Here is an 8141-nt window from a genome sequence, read left to right on the forward strand (position 1 = left end):
CTCCGGTTGCAAGCAACAGAGATGGATTCTCGTCATCTTAAGCAAAAGGGGAAGGGAGTAGCGGAAAAGGGAAGGCAGGGGAACCCAGGAAAGGCTTAGAACGGGCTCACTCGGGCAGCTCCATAAAGGCTTAGAGACAAGCACGGCTCAGTGGGATTTGCAGGGTGTCACGGAAGTGCCAACACAGTTTTTCCCAATCTTGGGACAGGCCATTCAACATTCAGGATCTCAGGAAATAAATCAGAATGGCTGGACTCAAGTTCCAGGTCTGCTCCTTTTCTGAAGTAGGAGGCAGAAAGAGAAGAGGGTAGCCGGGAATTCCAAGGGCCCCTTTGACTTCCATAAAAAGAAGGCAGGTGCTTTTAACACAGTATCCACCCACAGAGCACCCAGCGGTGGAGAAGTAATTCTCCAAAAGGAAATCTGGGTGTTTTAGGAAAAGAGAATCAATGTCAGTGTCTAGTTCTCACAATAGCTCCCAACAGGCAGAACAGGAGAAAGGGGGCTGATGCAGAAGGTGGCGTTAAGGGAGGTCAAGGGCCAAGGGCACAGGCCTCGACTTCTTACTAGTGATAGCAGCAAGAGAGAGGGGAAAAAAAACAAGTCAAATGGACATTTCTGGCTTTGTTTTTTCTAATTTACCATATACAGTACTTTCCATTACCAAAAAAAAAAAAAAAAGTTTTTATTAGAAAAAATAAAAAGAATCACCAACCCAAACCAAACAATGAGCATTTTAGTGATCTTCCTATCCGTCTTTTTCCCGTTGCATCTTTCTTCATGATCACAAACACTTCCACCTTCCATTTCGACACCGCTGCCCACTCGTTGGGGGGTATGCATGACTTGCTCGGACCAAGCAAGCTGTCGGTGGGAGAAAGGAGAGCAGAGCTGTAACTGCTGGGAGCTTTCTCCAGGCTCTAGAAATCTGCCAGCATCACCTCTACCATAGCCGCACTCCAAGACACAGGCGTCACCAGCCACCGAAGCCCGACCTGCCCAGGAGGGCCCCCATGGAACTCAGGCCTGCAAATACACTTTGCTACTTTCTTCAGCCAGCTTCGCATCTCTATCTCTCTGCAGTTAAATCGGAACCCCATTGCTCTACAAAGATGCCCTGACTGTATTCTGTGCCGTGCCCCAAATCTAACCTTCTTCCTGTTTTGCCCAGACAACAGTCCTGTTGGTTCGGATGATTTACTTTGCAAAGGGGGCGGGATTGCCTCTCATCTGATGGTAAGTTCATTTTCTAAGAATAACCATGAAATCCAAGGGATCTACCTTCGTACCAAAAGACATTAGCTTCTACAGTAGCTCTCCCTTAAACCAAAGCTGAATCCATTATTTCCATTTGGTCACTTTCTCCATGGTTGTGTTTGGTAATTCTCCGATATGGTCTTTGATCAAATCTAAACCTTTTGGAAGGTGTCGCGAGGGTAGAAAAGGTTGTTTCTGCCTATGAGCACCGTCCAACAACAGCAAGCACCAGAGAGGGAGGGAGAGAGGGAGGGAGACACACAAAGAGAGAGAATGACAGAAAGAGACAGAAAAAAGAGAGGGAAAGAAAAGAAAAAGAAGACACAATTTATCTATTAAAATCACCTGGGCAGCTACTGAAGGTCACTGTCTCGGGCTACAGGAGCTCAGATGAAAACATCAGGACTCATTATGAAATTAACTAAAATCGGAGTTCAGAGAGACACGTGTATACCCATGTTCATATTTTCACAAGAGGCAGAAGGTAGAAGCAACTCAGGTGTCTGTCTGCAAACCGATGGCTGAACGAAATGTGCCATATCCATGCAATGGAATATTCCTCAGCTTACGAAAGGAAGGGGATTCTGATCCCTGCTCCAACATGGTTGAACCTGGAGGACATTATGCTGAGTCAGATAAGGCAGTCACCAAAAGATAAATGCTGTATGATTCCCCTGATGTGGATCAGTGGATTCGTAGAGACAGAGACAGAGAATTCTTAGACACAGAGAATAGAATATTGGGTTCCAAGGGCTGAGGAGAGAGTGTCTAGTGGGGACAGAGTTTCAGTTTAGCAGAATGAAGAGTTCCGGAGGTGAATGGCGGTGATGTTCGCTACAGCTGTGTGAATGTGCTTAATGCCACTGAACTTGTATGCTGAAAAATGCTAATTCGGTATATATTTTGCCCCAATTAAAAATAATTCTTAAAAATAAGTAAAATCAAAATCAGCTTTCGAGAAAGTACGCTGACGCCTTCACCTAAGTCCTCTGGATCCAGCCTCCAGCTTAGCCCAGCGCTTTCTGCCAGCCTTCATTTTTCCCTTGGGGAAATCAGAGGAAATAAAAATAAATAAAAACAACATGACTGCTCCCCTTCCTGCCCTTCTTTATTAAACACAACATCCCTGGAGTTCTGGTTTTAGGAGACTTCAGAATTGTTCTCCCAGGGGCTCTCAAGGCCATGACTTTGCAACACCATAACTAAACAGCATTCGATAGCATGGAGGAAGGCTGAAAGTTTTAATGCTTGGACCCAAAGAAGCCAAACTTGTAAAACGGACGTCAAGTTCTGTTCACAGAGTCGTGAGAATGTAACTATGATGCATAAAAGGTGAGTTGCTTGAAGCTCAGGTCTTTTCAAGGAAACAACAAAACGCTACAGGTAATCTTGGCGAGGCTGTGTGGAGCCTGTGGAAAGAGAGTGACAAATGTGACAATAGAAGGGAGTGACAAATAGAGCCTTTGCAAAATCACTTTCTTAGGGTATGTTAATTTCTAGACCTGAGATCATCCACAGAATGAAGCATTTTGCATTCCTGGTGATGCTTGTCATCCTTCCTTTATTCATCCAACAAATATTTATGAGTATCTGCTGTGTAACAAATACCATCTTCACGGAACTCACAACCCAGCATTTATACTCAATGAAACAAATCCGTTGGAATATACAATAGCCATTTTCCTCCTTCCTCCAACCCTGGTCGCCTTTTTAGAGAGGGAGAGAGATCAAGAGGGAGAAAGAGAATCCTTAGCAGTCTGTACACCCAGCGTGGAGCCTGACCCAGGGCTTGATCCCACGACCCTGAGATCATGACTGGGGACGAAATCAAGAGTCGGATACTCAACTGACTGAGTCACCCAGGTGCCACCTAGATTATTCCTTAATTGGGATCCTCCTGTATTTTTTCAGAAACAGATGAAGGTAGACATGGCAATTTGGGAAGTCAGTAAATAAAAATCTATCAGTAAATAAAACTTATCTACCACAAAACTCAACACCATCCCCAGCTTCTCCTTGCTTTAACTCATCAGCTCACCCATCAGTCGTCTCCGGTCAAAGGACAGATAAACCTCTGGCTGCCCCTGAAAGACCACACTGGTTGTTCCATTCATATAATTGTTGGTATGCTTTTATTGATGTCATGACTGACATGTGTATAGTGACTACTATGTGATATAGATATATATACATACACGTATACATATTCATACATGTGTATACGTTTATACACACGTATTTAATCGTGGTAGGCCCTGGGGCACCTGGATGGCTCAGTTGGTTAAGTGTCTGCCTTTGGATTGGATCATGATCTCAGGGTCCTGGGATTGACCCCTGCTCAGTGGGAAGCCTGCTTCTCCCTCTCCCTCCACCCTTCCACCCCTCTCCCCCTTGTGTTCTCTCTCTCTTTCTCTCTCTCCCCTAAATAAATAAAAGCTTTATAAAAAATAGTGGTAGGCATTAATTTTATTCTCAATTAATTCATGAGGAAAGTGAGTCACAAAGAAGTTACATAGCCTACCTCAAATCGTCCAGCTGATAAGTGGCAGAGCTAGGACTTGAACCCACACACTTTGGTCCCAGAATTTCTGCTCTAAGCCAGAGAAACCTAAAGTGCTGGACTTCCAACTTTTTCATACTGATCTTGGAGAAAATAAGGAGTTTATACCAGATTATAAATCAATGCAGCGCTTCCTTCATTGAGAAAGTCTTGCTAGGAAAACACAGCAGCTGAGCTAAACAGCATGCTTAGTTTCCTCACTGACTTACATTCTGGTTCAACCTCGAGATCTCCTTGAGAATCAATACCAGAAAGTTCTAGACCAACAATAGTTGGCAGATCACACTTTGACTGGGTGATCTGATAAACCACTACACCATCCTACCTCTCCAGCTACCCTTCATATAAGACACTCTGCTTCTCATATAATATCCAGTATCCACACTTCTGTTAATACTAGGATTGTTAGCCAGCGGTGTTAGAAGAAGTCAGTACCGGTCAAATACTATCAAAATGTACCCCAATCACAAAAAAAAATCTTACAAGGATGAAAGGCTTTCTAAGTCCCAGCCCACCTATCCCAAGCCGCATTTGATATCTGTAAGGTATAGAAGCTTCCACGGGAACAAATCCTTTCCAGACGGATGTACAAAAAGGCAACTCCCAGAGTGACAGCTGGAGCCTTTTGTAACTTAGCGTAGCTTTGAACCCACTCTAATAGGATGCAAAATATGCCAAATTATGGTTACTCTCTCAGAAAGAGATAAAACTTCAAGATTTGTCTTTTCTTTATATGGGTGACCTGAAGCTATAGCCAGAGAAGAGTGCTCAGTTACAAAGCACACTTGAAATAGAATCCTGTTTCAATCAGTCAATTAGTATGGAATTTGCATTGGAGAAGTGCAATTTTCTGTGCCAAATGTGGAACAGGAAAGAGCTGCAAACACGTGCAACTCTTTGATGCAACTAAAACTTAGGAACTGGAGTTCCCAGGGACTTATAAAGTTAGGAACTGCAACAATTTCTCTATGCAAGCATCAGAAAATTCCAGTAAGTCATCATGAAATCTTGCAAAGAATCAGGCATATCCCAAAGATTCCACTCCCCACTGAACATACGCTGAGAGACAAGTACAGGTTAGGGGTCAAATGTGGACCCTGGGTCAATTCCCGGCTCTGTTGCTTATAGATCTATGAACGATACAATACTTTCCTGTTGTGCTTCTGTTTCTTAGCTAGGCAATGATAGCTGCCTAATAAAGATCTTGTGAGGATGAAGTAAGTGATTAACTTATGATCAATATACATATCACCCCTAGTTTATCTTCTGCACTTTAAAGCTGGGAAAGTGTGACTCTTTCAGAAGACTACAGTTCTTGGGGGCGCCTGGGTGGCTCAGTGGGTTAAAGCCTCTGCCTTCAGCTCAGGTCATGATCCCAGGGTACTGGGATTGAGCCCCGCATCGGGCTCTCTGCTCAGTGGGGAGCCTGCTTCCTCCTCTCTCTCTGCCTGCCTCTCTGCCTCCTTGTGATCTCGGTCTGTCAAATAAATGAATAAATATATCCTTAAAAAAAAAAAAAAAAGACTACAGTTCTTCATCCGTAAAATGGTGGTAATGATGCCTTGTATCCCCTACCTCACATTGGATCATCATGAGGATTAAAGTGAGACTCTACATTAGACAATACATGTGAAGTTTATTATAATACTATACCTGGTAAGTGGTGGCTGCTATAATCATTACAACCACCATAGCACCACCTCCACCACCATTGCCAGTATCACCACCTCCACCATCACTGCCACCTCCCCCATTACCACTACGACCATCACCACCACGTCCCCCATCACCACCATCACCATAACCACCACAACCCTCCTGTACCAACACCTCCACCATCACCACCACCTCCACCATCACCACCACCACCATCACTGCTATGTCCCCCATTACCACCACCTCTACCATCACCACCACTACCTCCACCATCACCACCACCTCTTCCATCAACATCACCACTAACCTCCACTATCACCACCACCATCAATAACACCTCCTCCATCAACACCACCACCTCCCCATCACCACCACCCCCATAACCACCACCACCCACCTCCACCACCAATCCCACCTCCACGATCACCGCCACCACCTATCTCCACAACCACCAGCATCTCCATCACCACCACCTCCCTTATAACCACCTCCACCATCACCACCACTTCCACCACCACCACACCACCAGCACCATCATCACTTCCACTATCACTAGCATATGATTATGCAATTATCATTTCATTGTTATCACAAAGCCAAATATCTGTTACTTGGACACCCCCCATTCTCATAATAACAGAAGCTAGTTAGCTTCCCCCTACTCCCTTCCAGGCTCAACTTTCTCCAGAATATTTGAGTGAAAGAGTTTCTCAGCTCACATCCATTGTGGTGACGATTCACACTCCCCTCTCTGCTCCTCCACTAGACTTGACTGCTTCTTGCTGCAGTCCACGTGCACAGGTGGGGATCAGTGCCAGGACCCCAGGCAAGACTGCAACCCCTCCAAAGCAGTGCTTATGGGTCTGTGCTTGTCTCCAGTTTTCACTGTGAACCCCACTCTCTGGCATCTATTTTCCTAATGCAGCACAATGCATTAGAAAAGGCATGGTCCAGAAGGCCAACAGACACATGAAAAATCCGCAACATCACTTGGCATCAGGGAAATACAAATCAAAACCACAATGAGATACCACCTCACACCAGTCAGAATGGCTGAAATTAACCAGTCAGGAAACGACAGGTGTTGGCGAGGATGCGGAGAAAGGGGAGCCCTCCTGCACTGTTGGTGGGAATGCAAGCTGGTACAGCCACTCTGGAAAACAGCATGGAGGTTCCTCAAAAAGTTGAAAATAGAACTACCCTATGACCCAGCAATCACACTACTGGGTATTCACCCTAAAGATACAAATGTAGTGATCTGAAGGGGCATGCGCACCCAAATGTTTATAGCAGCAGTGTCCACAATAGCCAAACTATGGAAAGAACCTAGAAGTCCATCAAGAGATGAATGGATAAAGAAGATGTGGGGGGTATATATATGTGTGTGTATATATATATATATATATTCTATATATATATTTCTATATATTTCTATATACATATTTTTCCTATATCTTTCTATATATATACATGTATATGTATGTGTGTGTATATATATATATATATATGTATATATATAGAAAGAACCTAGAAGAAAAAAGAACCTAGAAGAACCTAGAAGTCCATCAACAGATGAATGGATAAAGAAGATGTGGGGGGTGTGTGTGTGTGTGTGTGTATATATATATATATAATGGAATACTACGCAGGCATCAAAAAGACAGAAATCTTGCCATTTACAATGACGTGGATAGAAGTAGAGGGTATTATGCTGAGTGAAATAAGTCAATCAGAGAAGGGCAATTACCATATGATCTCTCTGATATGAGGAATGTGAGAGGCAGGGTGGGGGTCATGGGGGGTAGGGAGGGAAAAATGAAACAAGATGGGATTGGGAGGGAAACAGACCATAAGAGACTCTTAATCTCACAAAACAAACTGAGGGTTGCTGAGGATAGGGTGGTAGGGATGGGGTAGTGGGGTTATGGACATGGGGGAGGGTATGTGCTATGGTTAGTGCTGTGAAATGTGTAAACCTGATGATTCACAGACCTGTACCCCTGGGGCAAATAATACATTATATGTTAATTTTTAAAAAAGAAAGAAAGAGAAAAAGCATGGTGTTTAAAACCAGGCCTGGGTTCAAATCCTGATTTTGACTCTAACTATAGGCAAGTCAGTTTATGCTCCTGACCTTCAGCTTCTTAGTTGGTGAAAATAGGGCTTATGATGTTAACCTCATGCAAAGGTAGAGTCATACGTAATAAATGAGGTCATGAGCATGACGTCCTTAAGACTCTATTTTGCATAAAGCAGGTGTTCATTAAATGTGAATTTCCCCCTCTTTGCTTTCTTATCTCTGTAACTCTTGCCCAGTCTCCAGAAAGCTGTTTCTCAAGCTTTCAGAAACATCAGAATCACCAGGAAAACTTGTTAAAATATGGATTACTGTCCTCCCCACTGAGTTTCTGGGTGGAGAGGGCTGGGATGCAGCTGGAGAATCTGCATCTCTTAAAAGTGTCTCCACAATATTGGCTCTGCTGGTCCCAGGACCACACGTTGAGAAGCCCTGCTGTAGAGGAACTGCAAAAAGGAAAAAATCATCAGAACTTGCAGATAAACACCAGGACACATCAGTAAATTTGTTAAAAAAAAAAAAAAAAAAAAAAAAAAAAAACATAAGCAACATCCAACCCCACCTGCTTTTTAAGGGGGAAAAAAAAAAAGG

General features: G+C 43.7%; 1 long non-coding RNA gene across 1 annotated transcript; it reads right to left on the bottom strand.

The window, feature by feature from the left end:
* Nucleotides 1-2347: 2347 nt before the first annotated feature.
* Nucleotides 2348-3509, bottom strand: LOC308357789. Its single transcript, XR_013968243.1, has 2 exons — nucleotides 2760-3509; nucleotides 2348-2666 (listed from the first exon to the last, which is right to left on the bottom strand). It is a non-coding gene; the product is annotated as an uncharacterized lncRNA (long non-coding RNA).
* Between the last annotated feature and the right edge of the window lie 4632 nt (nucleotides 3510-8141).

The sequence above is a fragment of the Martes martes genome (genome assembly GCF_963455335.1).
Source record: "Martes martes genome assembly, contig: SUPER_16_unloc_1, whole genome shotgun sequence".
In the NCBI taxonomy this organism is placed as follows: domain Eukaryota; kingdom Metazoa; phylum Chordata; class Mammalia; order Carnivora; family Mustelidae; genus Martes; species Martes martes.